Source organism: Sphaeramia orbicularis, chromosome 12, assembly GCF_902148855.1.
Source record: "Sphaeramia orbicularis chromosome 12, fSphaOr1.1, whole genome shotgun sequence".
In the NCBI taxonomy this organism is placed as follows: Eukaryota; Metazoa; Chordata; class Actinopteri; order Kurtiformes; family Apogonidae; genus Sphaeramia; species Sphaeramia orbicularis.
In genome coordinates this window covers 57673448-57694656 of record NC_043968.1, presented here as the reverse complement: position 1 = coordinate 57694656, position 21209 = coordinate 57673448, and positions in this window count along the sequence as shown.

Sequence of the window (21209 nt, the reverse complement as noted above, 5' to 3'; positions counted from 1 at the left end):
GTCTTATATATTTTGATTGCATTTATTACACATTTTTCTACCGTTTCACCAAATTTACCACCATCACTTAACTTTTAACTTAAATTTGAGGAGGTTTAACTTTTAAAATGACTTCGTTTTTGAGAAGAATTGAGAAAAAGAATTAAGAACCTCAAAGAAAGTCAAAGTGTAACTTCATACTTGATTCTCACATGATTCTGAAAATTTCTATAAAAGAGGTTGATATGGAGATGATCAGTGTGTGTGAATGCTCAGGTGTGTAGTTCAGGGATATCTGTATAAAAGAGAATCAAAAGATACACTTAGGTATAAGAAGCTTTGAAAGGGTTGAGTTTTTTCTGGTTTTACCGCCTAAGAAAGACTCATCTATAAATCAATATCTGTTTAAGTGTGCACTATATTCAGCATGTTTTTGCTGCCTTTTGTGTCGTCATAAATGTAGCCTTGGAGCCTCTTAAACTGAATTCAATGACATAAAGATAAACTCTGCCGCCTGTGTTGTCTACACTGACAAATAAAGGAACTGACTGAGGCGGTGGTTAGTCTGATGGTTCACAATAGAATAATGAAACAGCTTTAGATTGAGACAAAAACTGAATGAGGTTTGGCTTTATCTGACTGAGGAACAGAACACCACTGATTAGAGGTGGTTATTTATTTATTTATAATACAAATTTCATGACATAGATTCATACCAAATGTTTGTCTGCTTCATCATCAGGGTTGGACAGCTGAAGAGGATTTTAAAACATGGGATGTTGTGTGGTTTCACTTGTAAAATGCATTTTTTTATTTTTATTTTTTAAAACATATTTGTCCATTTTTGTCTGCAGTATCATTAGCATTGATGCGTTTCATCACAACTGAGTCATTGGACTCAGTGGCTCAAAAAACATATTTAGTGTCATTTTAAGAAAATAATCACAACACAGTTCTAATGGATTTCTGTGAAGAGTCAACATGGAAAATGTTCAGTCAATATAATATAAAACAGTCCACCAGTTGCTTTTTACACACTGACCTGTTTCTTCTGTTATTTGCCCATATAGCCCCATTGACAAAGTAAATAGTTTTGGATGCTGGTTTGTTTATTTATCTTATTTATGTGCACATCATAAACAGCAAGACAAAAATTTAAAAAACTATTTTCATAAGAGAGGATAGAAGCCAAAAAAGGCTTATATAAATACCTCCCTGGAAATAAACAATACACAGGAATAAAAAAAATAAATAAAAATAAAAATATGATATAACTGAAGTAATAATCTAAAGTAAAAACAATAGAAATACAAATCAAATTATATACAGCCTTACATTTTTTTGAACATTAGAGTTCTTTTCAGATGCTGTTTAAATAATGATAAAGAAGATTTTGATTGAAGTTCAGGTTGTAGATTATTCCAAAAATGTGGCCCATAGTATTTTAGAGAATACTGACTGACAGAAGTTTGTCAGTACAGAAGATAAAATTTGCTTGAGTATCATGAAGGATAATTATGAATAACAGAAGACAACATAAAAAAGTTCAGGAAAACTTTAGGAAGGACATGTCATGGTTGGTAAGAGATGGACCCACAATGCAGACAAATGGACTGGAGAAAAACTTGTAAAATGACAAAAATCTTTAATGATTGTGCCAGACATGAGCTGGAGCAGAACAAAGGTTACTGAGTCCGGGGGGTGGCAGGCAAAAGCAGAACACTGGGAACAAAGAATGCAATCAGGATTAGCAAAAAATCAGAAAGTAGCAAACCAAAACTACAGAGCGAAGGGTCATACACTACCACTGAGGTAAGCAGACAATCTGGCAATGAGTGGTGCAGTCAACCGGGCTTATACAGAGGGAGTGGAAGTGGCTGATTGATGGCAGATGGCTTGATTGAGGATGGTTGATGGTGTGCAGGTATGTAGGTGAGATGTCAATTCCAGCTCCGCCCAGCTCCAGACAACACATACAAGCAAGACAGGGAAAGAACAAACAAGACACACGCCCGCAAAAGGGAGGGGAACAAGAGAAAACACTAGGATCCTGACAGGACATGAGTTAAGTGAATATATTTGTACATGAAAACACAGGTCTGGTAAACATTCACATCAAAAACTGAGAGAAGTTTGAATTTTTGAAGAGAGGAGCAGATGAGTTGAGTCTCTTAGAAAAGCTGATCATTCTTAAAAATTTCTTTTGAATTAGGAAAATCTTTTTGAGATAAGTGGGCCCTTCAAAAACACACATTTAATGATTTTGAGTAAAGAAGCATCTCAATAATGATTAAATTCAGTCTTGTGATCCGTGGTTTCAATCAAGAAACTTGGAATTTCTAAACTATAATTAGTAATTGTGTAGGAATTAATTTTAAAGCTGCATTTGTTCATTTTAATTCTAGACCCATAAAGGACTTTTAAAGTCTGGTAGAGCTCATTTCATCATTTCCATAATTGCCTTAAACACCTCATAATTTGATGTAACATTTACATTAAAGGTAGGCATTAACCCCAAAGAAGAAGAGACATTTCATCAATATGTAATTTCAGTTGAGTTTCTGAACCTCTGGAAGGACTGATGTTCAGAATAAAACAAATCTCATTTATATGATAGATATATATTTTCTTAGATTTAGAAGAAAGGGTGACTTGCCATTTGGAAAAGGCTTTATATTGCAGAGCTGACATTTGGAAAAAAGGTACCACCGATTTACAGACCTATCACTTTGATGCATCGACATAAACATCATTTAGTCTGACAGTCTTGACAAGGAATTTTGAAATATTTTCCACTGATCTCCCAGATTTATGGAGGCATATCAATTCCATGGAGAGCTGTAGCAGATTTATCACTGCGCAGCTGGAATTATTAATGACTGTCAATTTGGTGAAGCTAACATTGGTGCATTGGTGTTCATAAATGGAGTCAGCAAAATATAGACCCAAGGCTTCTACAGGAATGACTGTGTAATAACTAAATAGAATACAGACAAGTGATGGAGGTAACCACTTAAACCATAAATACAGTACTACTGTAGTCAGGTGAGGGTTCAAATGGGCAAAGTGAAGCAAAATTAACATTATTATATTGCATCAAATTACACAAAACTGTATTTAAAAATATATACATATCATACACTAATAAAATGAATCCAGTTGAACCTCACTAATGTGACCACTTTTGGAAACAAAGCAAAGAGTTGGCTTTAATCATGCTGCCCTCAGTAATGGCATTGAATTCCATTGTATTCCAAATAGTTTAACATTAGTAGCAACAGGATACAGTAGAGGTGTCGACCTGTGTTTTACAACTTTGTGTGATTCATTCAATCACTGAATGTGTTCCATGGCAACTCAAAGATATTTAATATTCAGTCCATGCAGTTCTATCGAGGACTTGCTGCTGACGTCACTGGTCATGTGATTGTTGTTTACACCGCCATATTGGTAGGCACACCATCTGGATCCAGAAAGTCAGAACTGTTGCTTTATATCGTGTTTTTCTTTGGACTCGCGTTGTTGGACTCGCATGTTTTGTTATTTGTGGATATGTCTGCTTGTGCTAAAGGCACCATAGATGAGTTTCAGTGTTTACTAACAACAATGATGCGTGCACAACTCAGAGGCAAAAACACGAGTACCAGCTACCAGGCGGCTCATATCAGCTGCGTACACCTCCAGGCTCTCCCCCGGAACTCGTGAATGAGCCGATATGTTAGCTCTAAAACGGTCCATTAACTGTCTCTGTCCAAAAGTTGATCCCATCTTCTCTTTCATGGCCGCATAATTTGACTTGACCGCATGGGGAAGGCTGTCCCATACTAAAAAAGCAGACTTGCACAGACAGGTGGGCAGTATTGTCACCAGCTCCCCACTGAACTCACCGGCCGAAGCTCTGACTGCCACTTCCAGCTGCTTCACCCAGCTGAGGAAACTCAAAGGGAGCAGGTAGATCCACAATCACTCTGTCTCTATAGGGCGATAGGCCAGGGGAAGCTCTCCTGGTAGGTTTACAGGGGTCTTCATCACCGTACCACATGAGGACAGTTCTTTTTTTCCACGCCGGCTAACTATACTGAGAAGCTACGCTAACCGCGGTAATAACTATAAACAGCGGTTGGCAGAACAGAACCACCGCTGCCACCAATAGAACCGAGCGGTCTTTGTGTCTAACTTATAATTGGTGAAAGCTGAGTTATAAACTGCACACAGGAGTTTAGCAGGTCCATCGTTTAACACGCTACGAACTCGGCATGACTTCTGCTCCAAGACGTAATGTATGCATACGTCACATGAAACTCATCGGTTGCAACCAACCGCAACACATGTGGTTACCATGATCACACTGCTTAAAGCTTTATGTTACTGTAGATCTACACAGGAGAAAGATAAATATCACCAACAATGGGCAACTGTACGATCCAAGGAAAGCGTGCCTACCAATATGGTGTCGTAAACAGAAAACGTGATCATGTGATGTATGTGCAAAACCTCAATAGTTACGCCAAGGGGGCCAGTACGTAAATACACTTTGTTAGGTCATGCTGTTGAATGTCCAAGTTTATGGAGCCAGTTTAGGGCCGTAAGTTTTGTATATGAAAATATAAAATTTGAAACTGAAAATTTAAGTTTTGATCTTGAATTTTGAAAAATACAACAATGTATTCCAATTAAAAAGAAGTGTATGAAAAGTTTTTTTCAGGTTAAATATAATTTTGACTCACCTCAGTAATTCTTTTGAATAAATTATTTATTTTCATTTTTCACTTTCATATATATTTTAATATTTGAGGTTTTATTTTTTTTTTTTAGTTGCATGTTTTATCTTTCCAGATTCACATCTCATTTTTTTATGGTTTCAAATCTTATTTTTTCACTTTCAGATCTTTTTTTCGCTTTCAAATCTTTTTTTCACTTTCAGTTCTCTTTTTTTCACTCATTCGACTTTTGGCCCTGATGTGGCATGGAGGGCATGGCCTCAACTGAGAGGGGCGTGGAATCATGAATGACAGCATGACAAAAATCTTAGGGACCTTCCCCGCTTATGTTACCTTCAAGGAACGTAGGAACCATAACAATTCAGACAACACTTTATATACACTATATTCGGGTAGTGAAAAAACTCATGCCAGTGACAAATCTACATTTAAAAAGCTGTTTTAGACAGTAATGAGCACCATTTGTGGTATAAGAGTCATAAATTATGCCAGATTATGCAGACAAACAGCCACACATTAAGTACATGATATTTACAATTTCCACATAGCACAGTGAAGGCAAGTCCGTTTGTGGTTAACTTCCTGCTCCAGTCACAAAAGCAGGGAAATGAACAGATAGTAAAACTCAGCACTTCAACTGTCAGAAAAAGGACTAAATCTAATATGAGGGATACTTTTAAGTTCCAGAGAACGGTGGGTGGCTCCACTGAACACTGCTGTGACACTGCACCGGACTGAGTCGTGTTCCAGTTCCGTTCTCGGAACCGGTTCCGTTTAAGGATCGTGAACTCACAACCAAGTCGTGCTCAGACCTCCAAGCCCCACTTAGCGCCCTCAAAGCACCTGCTCCTGTGGGTAAATTATCAGGGCCAGCAGACAGACCATAATACTCAACGTGAATGGTAGCATCAGCTACTACAGCTAACCTCATGACAAAATCATCTGGCAGTGTTGTTAGGGTAACTCCTTAAAAACAGCTGGGGTTGAGCTGTCTGTCAAGGAAAAAAATAAGTTTTATTCCATAAACAAGAGCTCTGTATGTCTGACTAGGCAGCCATGTGAACGGTAGCTGTCAGTCAAAGCCCAAGCAGACACAGACACACCTGTCAATCACAGTGGCCACTATGCATGTCATTTAGGGTTAATATAATCTAAACAGGTGAGTTATGTAAAAATTCACCCCTTACAGTTGACATGGAGGGGAAAGTGAACTGTAGAGACCAAAAGTGTTTTTAACACCGAGCTGTAAATGTGTATTTCTGCTGTGAAGTTTTATTTATTGATTGATTTATTTCGAGCAGAGGAAAGAACAAAAAACTTTTGTGTGTACAAGGAACTAATAGCAGAGCAAATAAATTAATAAACAGAGGTGATCAAGACAATATAGCAATTGCCATGTGCACTTGTAATAACAAAATAGATTTAATATGTATTGCTTGAAAAAAAGTGGAAAGAAGAAAACTTATTAAATCCCACCCCCACCTCTCATTTATACAACATAACCAGGGGCGTAGAATTGCGTGGGGACGCTAGGGACACGTCCCTACCAATATCCAGCCACTACTGTGTTGTTCCTGCCAATCCAACAGCTGTCCGTAGTGTTTAGTCAATGATTATGGCACACAAAGGGTTAATAGTCGGTCTCTGCTAGAAGTCCCGCCTCTAACCTAATTATCACTCTCCAATTGGCTCTGCGGTTTTGCTATCATACATGTGATTGGCCGTCCCCGCTGTTACTCCATCTACTTGTAAATGCTACAGTTACCCACTAGTTGGACAGGACAGGAGGCAGTCCGTATCTCCAACCGCTTAGCGTAAGTTGTCAACATGTATGCATTTGTTCTGCCTGGGTCACGTCAGCTAGACGGATTTGAATATCAGAGGTGTCATTTATATTTACATTTGTACATGTGTCTGTTTGCCTGCATGCGTGCATGAGTATGTGTGTCTGTGCATACAGGACCAGTTAATGGCATAGGCTGATAACTGATAACATGATAATTTCACATTAATTGTCTTTAAAATAAAGAAATGACAGAGAAAAAAAACGAAACAACACCCTCCCCCCCGTAATTTCTCAGGTGAGCTCTCCCAGACTGGTGCTTACTGTGTGTGTGAGTGACAGAGAGAGCTGAATGACAGTCAGACAGGTGTTGAACTAAGCATCCAGGTAAAGGATGGAGAGTTTATCACCATGAAAAGGCCTTCCAAGGCCTTAGCTGCACAGTTTAGAAGAGGAGAGAAGAGGAGGCAGAAAAGGAATCCAATTATAGAGGTATGTAACCTTTTATAATGTTAAAAAAAAAACATTTTATGTTACTAGCAACAGCTAGCTTAACTGAAATGAAGCACAGTTGGCTAATAACAGAACTGTAGATGATTAAGATATGAGATATCTGCTAAGGTGAGTGGTTTACTGCTGCTCAGCTGGGTTATATATGTTTCTATCTGGTTTATGTGTTTCTATCTGGTTTATATATGTTTCCATGTGGTTTATATATATATTTCTATGTGGTTTATATATGTTTCTGTCTGGTTTATAAATGTTTCTATGTGGTTTATATATGTTTCTATATGGTTTACTGTTAGTTGGCTGTTTGATATATATTTCTATGTGGTTTATGTATGTTTCCATGTGGTTTACTGCTGGCTGCTTTGTGCATCTCCTCTCATGCTTCATGTATCTCAGGGGTGTCAAACTCATTTTAGTTCAGGGGCCACATACAGCCTAATATGATATAAAGTGGGCTGGTCCAGAAAATAATATATATAATAGGATAAGAACTTTTGAGTGAAAAAAAAAGTAGAATTCTGTAATGAAAATGTTTATATCTATGAACTGTACTTGAACATAACATGAACAAATATGAACAACCTGAAAATTTAAAGTGCAATGTTAACAATATTATGCCTTAGTTTATCATTTATACAAGTGCATCACAACGTACAGATCACAGTTTATCTACAAATACACAAAACATTTAATAACAGGGAGAATATTTTTAAAATTCCGCATACGTCTATTCAAACATTTCAGGTTATGCACATTTTTTTGTAAAAGGCTAGTCTGTAAATGTAAACATTTTTGTGAGTACAGTTGGTGTTGGCTGCTGCTTTATCGGTACAGACAGCTGCCTGTCAGCCAGCTGAGCCCATTTAAAAAAAAAAAAAAAAAAAAAAAAAATTGTGTAATGTAACTTTTTTTTTTACTCTAAAACAGAGAAAAAAATAGCAGTTTTCATTATTTATAGGTTATTATGATAGTATTTTACTGGTCTGATCCACTTTAGACTGAACTGACCTAAAATGATTCTAACATCTTTGATAGTTCATATTTTCAGTGTGATTTTTGCATTTCACAAATTCATCCCATGGGCCAGATTGAAGCCTTTGCTGGGCCAGATTTGGCCCCTGGGCTGCATGTTTGACACCTGTGACGTATCTCCTCTTCGTGACCCCACCACCACCACCAAAATTCATATCTTGCCTAGGGTGCCAAAATGGCTACAACTGACTGACTATGATTGTTTGCTTGTTTGATCAGCTCTACCTGGCATGAAATTATGATCGCAAATGCAAACAAACATCAACTTTCAGGAGTGCTGCCTTGGAGCACTTTTGTGTCCCCACCCTTGAACATAACACATTACTTTTGGTTCCTTAATGATAAAGTTACATCTGTATAGAGTCCTAATAATGTAAATAACAGATCGTAAACAGATTAGGGAAACTGATGTTTATTACACATAGTAACTACATAAATGATAGTCTGTATAACTTATAATACAATATATTCATCCCTTACCAACAATGGTAATGGAAGTGACACATACCAACATGGTAAACAACGACAAGCACAAACCAACAAAGGTAAGAAAGAGCCAAGGATGGAATGGCCCAGCAATTAACAATAAGCCCCGCCCTCCCTATGCTGTGACCAGACCATATGTTTGTAACGTGATTTAAAACTGTGGATAGTTTTTCATTGCTTGTGAAGAAGATCCGGGCCTTTGTTTGGTAGAGATTTGTTAAACACTTTGAAAAAGATTAAGAAGGTATAATACTTCACAAGGTCATGAATCTTAAATAAGTTGGATTGAATGAACAGATTATTACTATGTGATAGAAATTCAGCCTTGTGTATGATCCTCACTGCTGGTTTTTTGTTTTATGAAAAATGGATGTAAGGAACATTGATTGTTTTCCCACACTTCAGTACAATAGGTGAGATAAGGAAGGACTAAGGAACAATAGAATGTTCTGAGAGCATCATGATCCAGGAATTGCTTTACTTTATTTATAATTGGGTTTTTGAAATGTTGGCTCTTATATGTCTCGTGGGCATTTCCATGACAACTTGTCAATTATTACTCCTAAGAATTTATTTTCAGTAACACTTTCGAATTGGACACCATCTATCTTTATTTGTTATTCTGGGTTACAATTACCAAATGTCAAAACTTTTGTTTTATTTACATATAGAATTAATTCATTGTGATCCATCAATTTTTTAATCAAGTTAGTCATGTGATCATGGGCGTCCAAGGGGATTGACCCCCACTGGACATTCAAGGAACGGCAGATTTTGACAATTGTGCAGGAACTTTTCAGCTGTGGAAGTCCCAAATGACAAATACAGGTGACAAGCAAAAAGCAGATTTTCACATGTAACAAATCAGGTTTCTGATGTAGATCAGACAGCGTGAAGTGAGAACTGACCCTGAATTGTGACAAGGGAATGTGGAAACAGTTTCTGAGCCAAGTGTTGAGATTACACAATAGTACATTCAGTTCTAAACTAATAAAACAAAATTACATTTCAAATCATGTTATTCGAATTATAATAAATCAACTCTGAGTACTGTATGTGCTGCATTATATGGGATTTTGGACACAGCAAAATGGTCACTGAAGCAGTAAAGATGATTTTAAGTCACCATTATAAGTAGATATGTATATATATGTATATATTTGTGTCTTCAAAGCAAAAAACATAACCATTGATATACTGGAGGAGGCACATACACTATGGATACAATCAAATACATGAATTTCAGTGATATTTTGGTACTTGTCGGCATCACTATTTTGAAACTCTTGTATCTTGACAAAAATCTACTCTCTCTGACCACAGCCATGGTCTCATCTGTCCTCCCCCAGGATAAAGTACCCAGCATCTCTGAAAATGGAAGTGGAACGTGGGTTGTGACACCCCCACATCGACATGACCTGAGGCAGCCGGAGTTTGTGACAGGTCAGCACAGCAGCGCAGCCTTTTTCCTCTGAGCTCCTTGTGCTCGGAGGGCTGACTCACTGGAGTATTTACTTGACGTGAAAGATGGTGGACAAACTGTTTACTGCCGGGCTCAGACAGATGTGAACAGAGGTGGCACTTTGCCAGTTTGCGGCAGTGTCTCCTTACAGGACTGCATTGTTTTGACGCAGCAGCAGAGATGTGGTCCTGCTGAGACCCATGCCATGTTTGCCATGGGCTAAGTTTGGGAGTTTGCAACTATTCAACCAAGTAAGGGATCCTGGGAGTAGAAGTAACCCAGAAAAGCCCTGAGGTTCTGTAAACAGTCTCATTTTGTTGCTTTTAAACTCCCAAAGGGGGCATAATTCTGCCATCTCTTAGGAAACATCTAATGTCTGGGTGTTCCCACTATTACATTCCCACATATACCATCGACTGAATGAATGAAGTGGACATCGTCCCTTTGACGACCTCCACTGGTTTGTGGAAGCCTCTTGTCTGACATTTGGACATCACCATAACAGTTTTTTGGAGCCAGAAGTGACAATATTTGGACGAGTGGAGCTGTAGAAGAACTAGTGCTACAGCTGAACCAGGGTGCTTGCTCTATATAAAAAAAAATTCCAGACTTTTTCCGGACATTTTCAAAACTGCTATTTTTTCCCCAAGACCTTGACTCCAAGTACTTTTATACTTACGTGCCAGAGGCGATTTCTCATAGACTGCAAAGGAAGCTTGGCTTCCCCTGAAATTATGAAAATTAAATGGTCAAATATGTACGGTTGTGTTGACATTTCATTGACTACAAATGTGTTAGAACATGTTCATCTCAAACACGAGTTCGTTCAGAATCAGCTTTATCACAAATCAACGGACTTAATGTTGTTCATTTCTCATACATTCCCGTTGCGCTGTTTTCTCATATGATCTATGGTCAATGCATTTGCCTGTAGACGCTCAGCGTCCATGCACTTCAATGGGACTGAGTGGAACAGTTTTTTTCATTGCCTCAAAACTGCACGGTAATTGGATAAATGCCACGATGTTGTCCCGCCCCCGGATGCTCAGCGTCTCTGGGGGTGAATGGAGCTGTGGGCGGAGCTCGGCTGGGCTGGACACTGGGCTTCCACGTGCTGATTGGAGGATCAGTTGAAAGGCTGAATCCCATTTGATTGACAGCTATTTTGAGATCTACTCCTTCACTTGACAGAGTTCAGTTTAATACCGTCGCACATTCTGCTGTGAAATTGAGAGAGAAACCACTATGAAATTACTTGTTCATTTCTTGCACTGTAAATACACAAATATACAAATCACAATGAATGGAGGGCTGAATTTGTGTTTAAATAACTTGACAATTTTTTTGATGTAAGCTGACAATGAGCTTCCCCTCTCTGAAAGACGAGCAGCCACCACTGTTATGTGCATACTTTTTTTGGTGGGGTGTTACGCTCGGCCTAGGGGATACCGAGGCGCAGACATGAAGTGAGACTCCCCTCCTTCCATGTCCCTTAACAAAAGGGAACAAATTAAAAATAAACAATCAGCATTCAACCAAACTGTGACATGAATTATTTAATACAGAAAAAAAGAAAAAGTGATGTCAGGAAGGGAATCAAAGTAAAGAAAATAACAAACAAAATAATAATTTAAATCTGCCATAGAGGCACAGCTGTGGCCTTGAGGGCTGGAGAGCTGGCTGGAGTGTTGGCTTGTGACCGAAGGGTCACCAGTTTGATTCCAGGACTGGCAGAAAAAGTTGTTGGCTGATGTGCCCTTGAGTAAGGCACTTAACCCTCCCATTTGCGCCAAGGCAAGCCCGCTGCTCCTAGTTTGTGGTGTGTTCCTGCATGTTCTAGAGATGGGTGAAAAGCAGAAGTTGAATTTCAATGTGTGGTAAATTGCACTGTATACTGACAATAATGGATCTTAATCTTAATACTTCGTACCAAACAAAGAAGTAGAAAATACATCCCTCTTACCTAAACTCCTAATTCAATAAACAGGAGAAAACTTGAACAAATAAAAGATTCATACCTTTCAGCTCCGTTAACAAAGAATAGCTCTAAAAACAAAACTACATGCTGTTGGTCAGTCGAGGGGGATGAGAAGAGGGTCCACATGACCTAGTCTGAGTCGACCTTATATCTTCCCGCTCCCAGCTGAGGAACCAATCACCAGACAGCACTCCAGCATCACACCAGCAATCTGCTGTCATTCAAAACATCTCCTACCTACAACCCTAGAAGTTCAGCTAGGTCAGCCTCACCTAATACAACCATCACTAACAGATTATCACTGACATCACTAACCTTTAACATTGAGATTGTACCTGTTGTGTGTCAAAAAGTTCATTCTAATAACTGTATGAATTAATGAATTAATGCATAATTCACAGTAAATTATGTTTTACTGACAAACATTTACAAAACATATGAAAATCACAAAAGGTTTTTGCGTTTTCTTGCAATCTTTTTTATTTCTGAGGACTAAAGTAGGATGACTTTGTTTTGTTGCATATTCGAAATAAACTGAAACTAATATGCTTTCCTTGTGTATTTCTTATCTTACAAGATTATGTGCATTTAACCATACTTTAAAATTCGACTATGAGAAACTTTTTTTCTATTCTTTATTAAGACTTTCACACAAATTTCCACACTTTTCAAGGTTTGGAAAACAGCGTTTCAAAATTCCATACTTTTTAAGACTTTCAAGACCTGCACAAGCACCCTAAACACAGACCACACTGATTTTTAATAAACACATTTTGTTAAACACTTTTAAGTATGAAATATTGTGACTGCAGTGTTTATGGTCCACCTTCTCACTGTTATTGATATGTACTGGAAATGCTAAAGCTCTGACTCATCATTGTTGTACATGCTTGTGTTAGATGATGTGAGCGTCTCTAGACAAAAGCAGTGAGTGTATATCTGTAGTCTTAGGTCTGCTTCTGGCAGAAAACTAAAAGTTTTTGGTTCCAGCTTCATTCTCACAGTCTGTACTAAAAGTTCACACTGAGTTTGGAGTGAGGGTATTTACTAATGCTGCTTCCTTTGCTTAGAGCGACCTGAAAACTGATCTAAAATTTAATTGAAATTGATTTTAAAGTGATATTAAATGATTTGGAGGCAAAAATCTCTTGCTGTTGGTGTTTTGCCTTATCCACTCTTATATCAATAATTTAATGATGAACGCTTGTTCTTTTCTTTTCTTTCACAATTTGGTCCTTTATTCATTGTCATATAATTTGTATGATATGTGTGCATGCATGTTTTGGCGATGCTTGTCTTGGCTAGGATTTTCTTGTCAAACACATTTTTAATTTCAATGAGCCCAACTTATTTAAACAAAGAACAAAAAAACAAAACTGCTTGGAGCAGGAAAGTCATCATCATATGTCATGTATAAACACTTCAATTAGGATTATATGGGCTAAATATCAGGCTAAGTAACAGACCGTATAACTGTAGCAGTGGCGACTGCTCGTCTTTCAGACAGGGGAAGCTCATTGTCGGCTTACATCAAAAAAAATGTCAAGTTATTTGAACATAAATTCGGTCCTCCGTTCCTTTTTAAGAAAATGGTCAGTGACCTTACTGTACCAAGTAAACGAGAAAACGTTGAAATTATGTTAAATTAAAACAAGGAAGTACAATGAGTGTGTTTTATTTACAGTGCAAGGAATGAACAAGTAATTTCGTAGTGGTTTCTCTCTTGATTTCACAGCAAATGTGCGATGGTATTAAACTGAACTCTGTCAAGTGAAGGAGTAGATCTCAAAATAGCTGTCAATCAAACAGGATTCAGCCTTTCGACTGATCCTCCAATCAGCACGTGGAAGCCTGGCGTCTGGCTTGGCCGAGCTTCGCCCACAGCTCCATTCACCCCCAGAGACGCTGGGTGTCCGGGGGTGGGACAACGTCGTGGCATTTATCCAATTACTATCCAGTTTTGAGGCAATGAAAAAAACTGTTCCACTCAGTCCCATTGAAGTGCATGGACGCTGAGCGTCTACGGGCAAATGCACTGAGCAGAGATCGTATGAGAAAACAGCGCAATGAGAATGTAAGAGAAGTGAACAACATTGAGTCCATTGATTTGTGATAAAGCTGATTCTGAATGAACTCGTCCTTGAGATGAACGTGTTCTAACACATTTGTAGTCAATGAAATGTCAACACAACCGTACATATTTGACCATTTAATTTTCATAATTTTAGGGGAAGCCAAGCTTCCCTTGCAGTCTATGAGAAATCAGCACTGATTGTAGCTACAGGCCTGCGTGGGTTCATGAACTATAGATCATTTCAAATGACTCCAACAATGTTAATTCACAGAAACATGTCATTTTATTGAACATGCTCAATTTCTCAGTTTTGTCTATCCATGACTATTTCATCTGAGTGAAAAGAGTCAATATATCAAACCAAATAAAATCAAATTTTATTTATATAGCACCAAATCATAACAAAAGTTATCTCATGACACCTTATATACAGAGCCAATCGAAAATAGATTCTCAATATATGTTGGTAGATTTCAAGGTTCAAGGTGACTTTATTTGTACCCGTGGGTAGATCTGTTTTGCAGCAAGCTTTCTCTTACTTCCTTTTCATCAGTCCCTATAATCCCATACTACTTCACATCATACATGTCTTTTGTAATTGTTTCAAATGACAGATTCTGTGTTATATAATTACATACTGGGCATTTAAAACACATTGACAAACTGATGAAATGTCACAGAAAAATTATGTTTCTCCTGCTTCTCAGATTTTGGTTTAGATAAACTTATTAGCATTATATTCACACAAACAACATTTTTTCCATTATGTTAGAGGTACAGCCTGTCTGTGCTGTGGGTGCTGAATTTTTTTTTTTTTTATTAGTTTCTCTTTTTTCTCATCCTGTTGGTGCACTTTATGAAGTTGAGTCAGTCTCGACAGGAGTACAAGTTTGTCTTGGTTTTTTTCTTTACAGTGTCTTTACATGCCATCCCCTCACTTTATTTGGTCTATATTGAGCCACTTTCAGATGTCTTACCCTTGCTTTTTCACACCTTCACACTTGAATAACAAGCCTTCCTGGTATGCCAAAGGAAAGAAATTAAAGACCTAATATTAACCCTTTTATGAAATGTGAGATTGTTGCTAGTATTTTAAATCACTGAGTGGAAAAATAAATTATACACACCTTGAACTTATTATTTTCTAGTGTATTTTCGTAAGGACCATGTTGGCCTGAAGCTCCACAGCATGACAAGTGCTAAAATTATGATGATTAACATTGACTCTTTGATTTGACATTTTTTCCAGAAATCATTTCAGCATGTGCTGGCTCATAAATTAAAGAATCCATCAAACAAACTCTCAACATATGAAACTAGACCCAGGCTTTAATGCCTTTCTTCCAGAGTTTACTCCACTCCCACTGTTGACAGAAAAATCAATACAAATGCCACTGGCAAATAGCTCGGCCAGAGCAAATTGAGAAGTGACATCTCGTAGATAAGAGGCTTTGAGAGGGTGAAGGCCGACTGATTTCTCCAGAGAGAATGGGCAGTGGGCGAGGAGAAACAGACAAAGACTGAAGTAGAAAGAGGGAGAATGGGATGGTCAGGAAAAAGGAGCATCAAAGACATGTCACCAAGCCACTGGTGGAGAAGATGAAAGTCTGCAAACTGGGCTTCAGACCAGCTCTGAAGCTTCTGACAGGCAGATGAAGGTCTGTCGAGGGAATGTGACAACTCTTTACCTTTGGGTCTTCCATGAGAGAACGCTCAGAAACCCCCCCAGAATGAAGATGGGTGCTTTGAGGTGGACGTTAAAACACAGTCACAGTTATTCAGAGATCTATGATGAACCAGCTTTCACTCAGATATGCCGGTCATACTCAGTACAACCTCTGAAAGTGAGATCATCTTAGGAGTTTTGTTGGAGTTAAGGCAGTGTTTTTCAACCTTGGGGTCGGGTACCCCACATGGGGTCACCTGGAATCCAAATGGGGTCGCCTGAAATTTGTTGTAATTGATAAAAAAAAAAAAAAAAAAAACCTTACTAATAAAAATATATGGTGAGTTGAGAGAGACAGTCCCAATACATAAAAGACATGTCAAACTGTGAAGCTGAAACTGAAGCACTGTGGTACTGTTTATCTTTCAAATGTTCATTGTGGTCGGTTTCAGGTGCTGCAGCTCTTTCATAATTCATAGTTTGAGTTATTGTTTGTTCAGTATTAATTGTCAGCCTTGTAAATCCAAGCTGGACTGACTGTACATATCCTGACCAAGGAAAATAAAATTCTCCCTTTGTGCAGTAATCTACAGGCTTTACTGCCTCCATCCATGATAATATACATTATATAGATTAAATGTTGTCTAAAATTAACGTTTATTAGCAACATAGTCTAGCAAACTATGACATGATCAAAAACAAATTAATTTTAGCAAAAAAAAAAAAAAAAGTCTCTGTTTTGAATGTCTGGAGTCGCCAGAAATTTGTGATGTGAAAATGGGGTCACGAGCCAATAAAGGTTGGGAACCACTGGGTTAAGGTGTACTGGACTCAATGGGGACTGAGTTGGAGAGATGGACTTTGAATACAGAGGAGGAGGAGGAAGACATCTTGGACATCAAACTAGAGACATATCTGCCATGAATGACTCATTAAGGTGAAGATCCTCCATCCCCACTGACATTAAATTCTTCAATGCCTTAGTCTGATACACTGATGAGCGCTTGCATTTTTTTAAATTTTATTTTCTTGAGCTCATCTGTATGTATACCCTTCAGTGTGAGGTGTGTGTAAAGCTCAGTCCAAAATATCTTCAGGCAGCTTTCTTATTTTGAGGTTCCACTAAAATTAAATCTGTTCCATCCCATCAACGTCTTATACAAATAGTGAATTTCAGTGATGTGAACATTGTCAACAACCGACAGAAATGCATTAAACCAGGGCAGCAAACTCAAACTAAACTTCCATACATTTCCTGAAGGAAATGTAACCTGTGTGCTTGCCTCTTGCTGGACTTGCGGTTAGGTGCAACATAAAAGCAAGAAATAGCTCCCATTCACTTCATCTGTGAATGTGTGTGTCAGTGTTTATGGACTGACATCACCACAGACTTTCTGTAGACCTGTATTCAGATGAGAAGCCCCTCCCACAGTCTGTGTCAGTCCTGTTAAAGCAGGGTTTAAATAGGCTCCTTTAACTGAATAGCTCTCTGTGTATGTGATCCCAGGTGAGCTCATTCATTTCATAGAGAGAATTTATGTGAAGTTTTTCAGCTTTATTATATCTGTATTTTTTTATATTTATTTTTATTGTATTCATTATTTATTATTTTGATTTATTTATTTTTCATTTTAGTGTAGCTGTATTTTTTCAGCGTTTTTTTTGTGGAGCCTTAATTATCTTTATTGACTACAGCTGTGCCACACAGACCACATTTGCCATTACCATGACAACGAGCACTGCATGCACCTAAGACACAGACACAACCACGCTAATTTTTGACTTTGAAATGCTGTGAAACAGCTCCCAAACAGCTGCTAATCGTTCGTACGAAGCTTTGTGACTGAGGCTTAAAGAAGCATCAATAATAACCTCATTAACTTGCAATATTATTTAGGAAAATCGCAACATTTAACTCACCAAAAATTCTGATTTGTACACAAAATCCATCCTCCTTTCTTTCCTCAAAAAGAGTTCAACTCCTCTGTTGTACAGATTCTCCGTGTGGGTACCGGGGGTACCAGTCGTAGTTAGTGGCGTGAAAGTGACGGACAAATCCTTTTCCTGGTTGTGATCGGCTTGCTAGCTTTGGAATTGTGCGACCTTTCTTAACGATGTCCAGCTTTTCTGGAAAAGCCCATCTTAAAAATGGCTTTGACAATAAATCTGCATCCAAATCCATTTCTTCTCCTCCTTCAGCCATTGTGGGTTGACAATACAGCTGTTAAACCAACACAACTATATTTCTATTTGAGCAGCTTGCTACAGATGCAGTTTGTTTGCTTTTTAACCCTAGTACGCTCTCTGACTATCCAATCAAAGGGTGTGAATACACTGACGTTACTGACGCCTGTTAGAAGGCTTTGGTGTCGCCAACTCAAAATCTGAGTGGTTGAAGCAACAGCGTCATTGAGACTTATGCTTTGCTTAGAGGGCTAGCAGAACTCACTGTGAAGGCCTCCACCCTGCCTGGCAACAAATGACGGCTGAAATGTGATTGGTTAAATTCTTTAATATGAAAATACAGGTCTGGAAGCAGCACAACCAGGGGAAAAGCTATGAAAGGAAGTGGACAGACCATTTGGAATTATTTAGTAAGTATTCATGAACAAAATATAATCAACAGTCTGTGATTCAGATATTTTTTTAGGCCAGCAGAGAAGGCCTTGAAGGCCCTGACGGCCCACCACTGGTAGAGTGGATGCACTTATCCTTTTTCACCAGTACCCATAAAGCAATACTGTTGAGTGTGATAAACATTTTGTCAAATACAATCCATTCAAAATGCCAAGATGTCCTTCTACATTCAGATGTATTCTTAGTTCACAAGATAACATTCTTTTCTAGTTCTTTTTACTCACAGTCATTCATTCATTTATTATCTGAACCCGCTTTATTCTCACTAGGGTCACGGGGGTCGCTTGGAGTCTATCCCAGCTACTTATGGGCGAAGGGGGGTACACCCTGGACATTTCACCAGTTCATCGCAGGGCTGAACATATAGAGACAAACAATCACTCCACATTCACACCTATGGGCAATTTAGATTAACCCATTATCCTATCAGTGCATGTCTTTGGATGGTGGGAGGAAGCCGGAGTACCCGGAGAGAACCCACGTAGACACGGAGAGAACATGCAAACTCCACATAGATAGGTCCCACCCCCATCGACTGGTGTTGGAATCGAACCCAGGACCTTCTTGCTATGAGGCACGAGTGCTATCCACTGCACCACTGTCAGCCTTACTCACAGTCTGTGTTCATTAATACAGGCTCAGTATGTGGTGCTGAGTTCAAGGTCAGGATCAAAGTTCAAAGCTCAGTCGTATCCTCCTGAGATCCAGCAAAATCAAAGTTTTGGGTGTTTTTAATCTTAATAATTGCCCTAATTGGAAACAGCATGATGCAACAGTTTTTCAGATACATTTTTATTTTTTGTTTTTATGAAATGTCCTTTATTTAAAGACCAAATGGAGGGAATGGATCCCATAAGCTACTGGATGCCCAACGACATTAATAATAAATATAGCCACGTATGCAGTCATTAGTGGGGTCCTAACCCTAACCCCTAACTCCCAAGCCTAACCCTAACCCCTAACCAGGGATGGGATTCGAGAACCCTTTTTTTTTGAGAACTGGATCCCAGTAGCTTGATTCCTTGGAATCGTTTGCCTGCCTGCTTATTGATTCTGCTAATTGATTCCGTTCATTGTGCATAAGCGATGATGTCACGTGTACGCTGCTCTGTTTTGGTCAGAATGTAGCCAACATGGTGTTGAGGCAGAAACGGTCTAAAAAGACGACACCAGGTCCACTTGTAACACTCTCAAAGCTTCCATTTCTTCAAAAGGGTGAAATCCCTCCAATGTGTTCAAACATGTGTCCACACTGTTATGCCCAGCTCACATGAGAGCATAACAAAGGAAGGCAAGGTCCACACAGTGACAATTAAAGGTAATGTAACTTTAATAAGGATAACTCCAATCCAGCTTACTCAGGTGAAAATCAGTAATCAGTGGTGAAGTGTAGGGTGTGTGGATGCAAGTGAGAACAAAGAAACCAAAAGAACCAAACAAACATAACCAAAAGTCAAACAGCCATGTTGGAAGCCCAGGTGTCACCAGCCATGCAGGAGGGAGAGAGAGAGCCATCTTGGTTTCCAGGACTCTTATATAGGGTCTGGTCAGGTGTGTGTAACGAGCAGGGCGGAGCCAACTAGAGCTAAAATGGAGGAGCACAAGGAGAAACACAGACAAAATGGTCGACGGCCATCACAACGGCCTGTGATTCATTTACAGGGATGTCACGTATTTGATACGCTACTTAACGACGCTTGTGAATGTAGCGGCAGAGTGAACACCGGTTCCGGTTCCAATGCGGGCAACAAACATCGTACCCCCTCAAATACAAGTGTCCGAAGGTAGGGGAAAGGAAATGAGGTGCACAACAACGGGAGACAAGCTGAGCTGAGTCGAACTGGTTCCACGTACCGGACATGCAGCAATAGAGGAATTAGTAAAGCGTCTTAAGTTTCACTTTCACTGCCCCCCCCCCCCCCCCCCCCCGAACTGGGCCCAGCGTCATCTGTTATTATCTGTACATACTGTAAATTTCATATTTTCTGTGCAGAGATGGAAATATAAAAGACAGTTAATATAAACACACCTGTTTGTACTCTTTTATTCCCTCACCCAATGAGAATCAATAAGAGAATCGATAAGGAATTGGATCAATAAGCAAAATCAATAATGGAATTGGAATTGTTAAATTCTTATCGATTCCCATCCCTACCCCTAACCCAAACCCTAACCCCTAACTCTAACCCTTAACCCTAATCTCTAACCTCTAAAACCATAGATGTTAGTCATGAACTGAAGAATGAAATCTTAACCTTAACTATAACCCTAACCCCTAACTCTAACCTTAATCCTAACCCTAACCCCTAACCTCTGAAAGCATAGATGTTTTTCATGAACTGAAGAATGAAACCCTAACCCTAATCTTAACCCCTAACCCTAATCCTAACCCCCAACCCTAACTCTAACCCTTAACCTAACCCTACCCTAACCTTAACTCTAACCCCAACCCTAATCCAACGCTTGGTGAATTCTGCTTCACAATGATAGGAAGAGCCAATATCAAAGGATCAAAAAGCGATGTTGCTGTGAACGCTTGCAGACATTGTTGCAGACCTTTTCTTTTTTCTTTTTTTTAACCCTTTAACGCGTATGTAAATTTTATATTCATCAAACTATAGCCATGCAGCCAGGATCGCCACATAGCTTGGAAGTAGGGTCATCTCTACTATCACACAGCATTGAGAGTGAATATCCATTTATGATTTTATTTACACTGAGACACATTAACAGTATTTTAATAGAGGTATTTCATGTGGTGTACTGGTGGAGCAGTGTGAATGGGAGGCTACATTTGGTCCACAGTGGGGAGAAAAGTCATTCAGCTGAGGCAGGTGTATATAGACCAGAGGGGGGGGTCTTCCACATTACCCAGCATGTA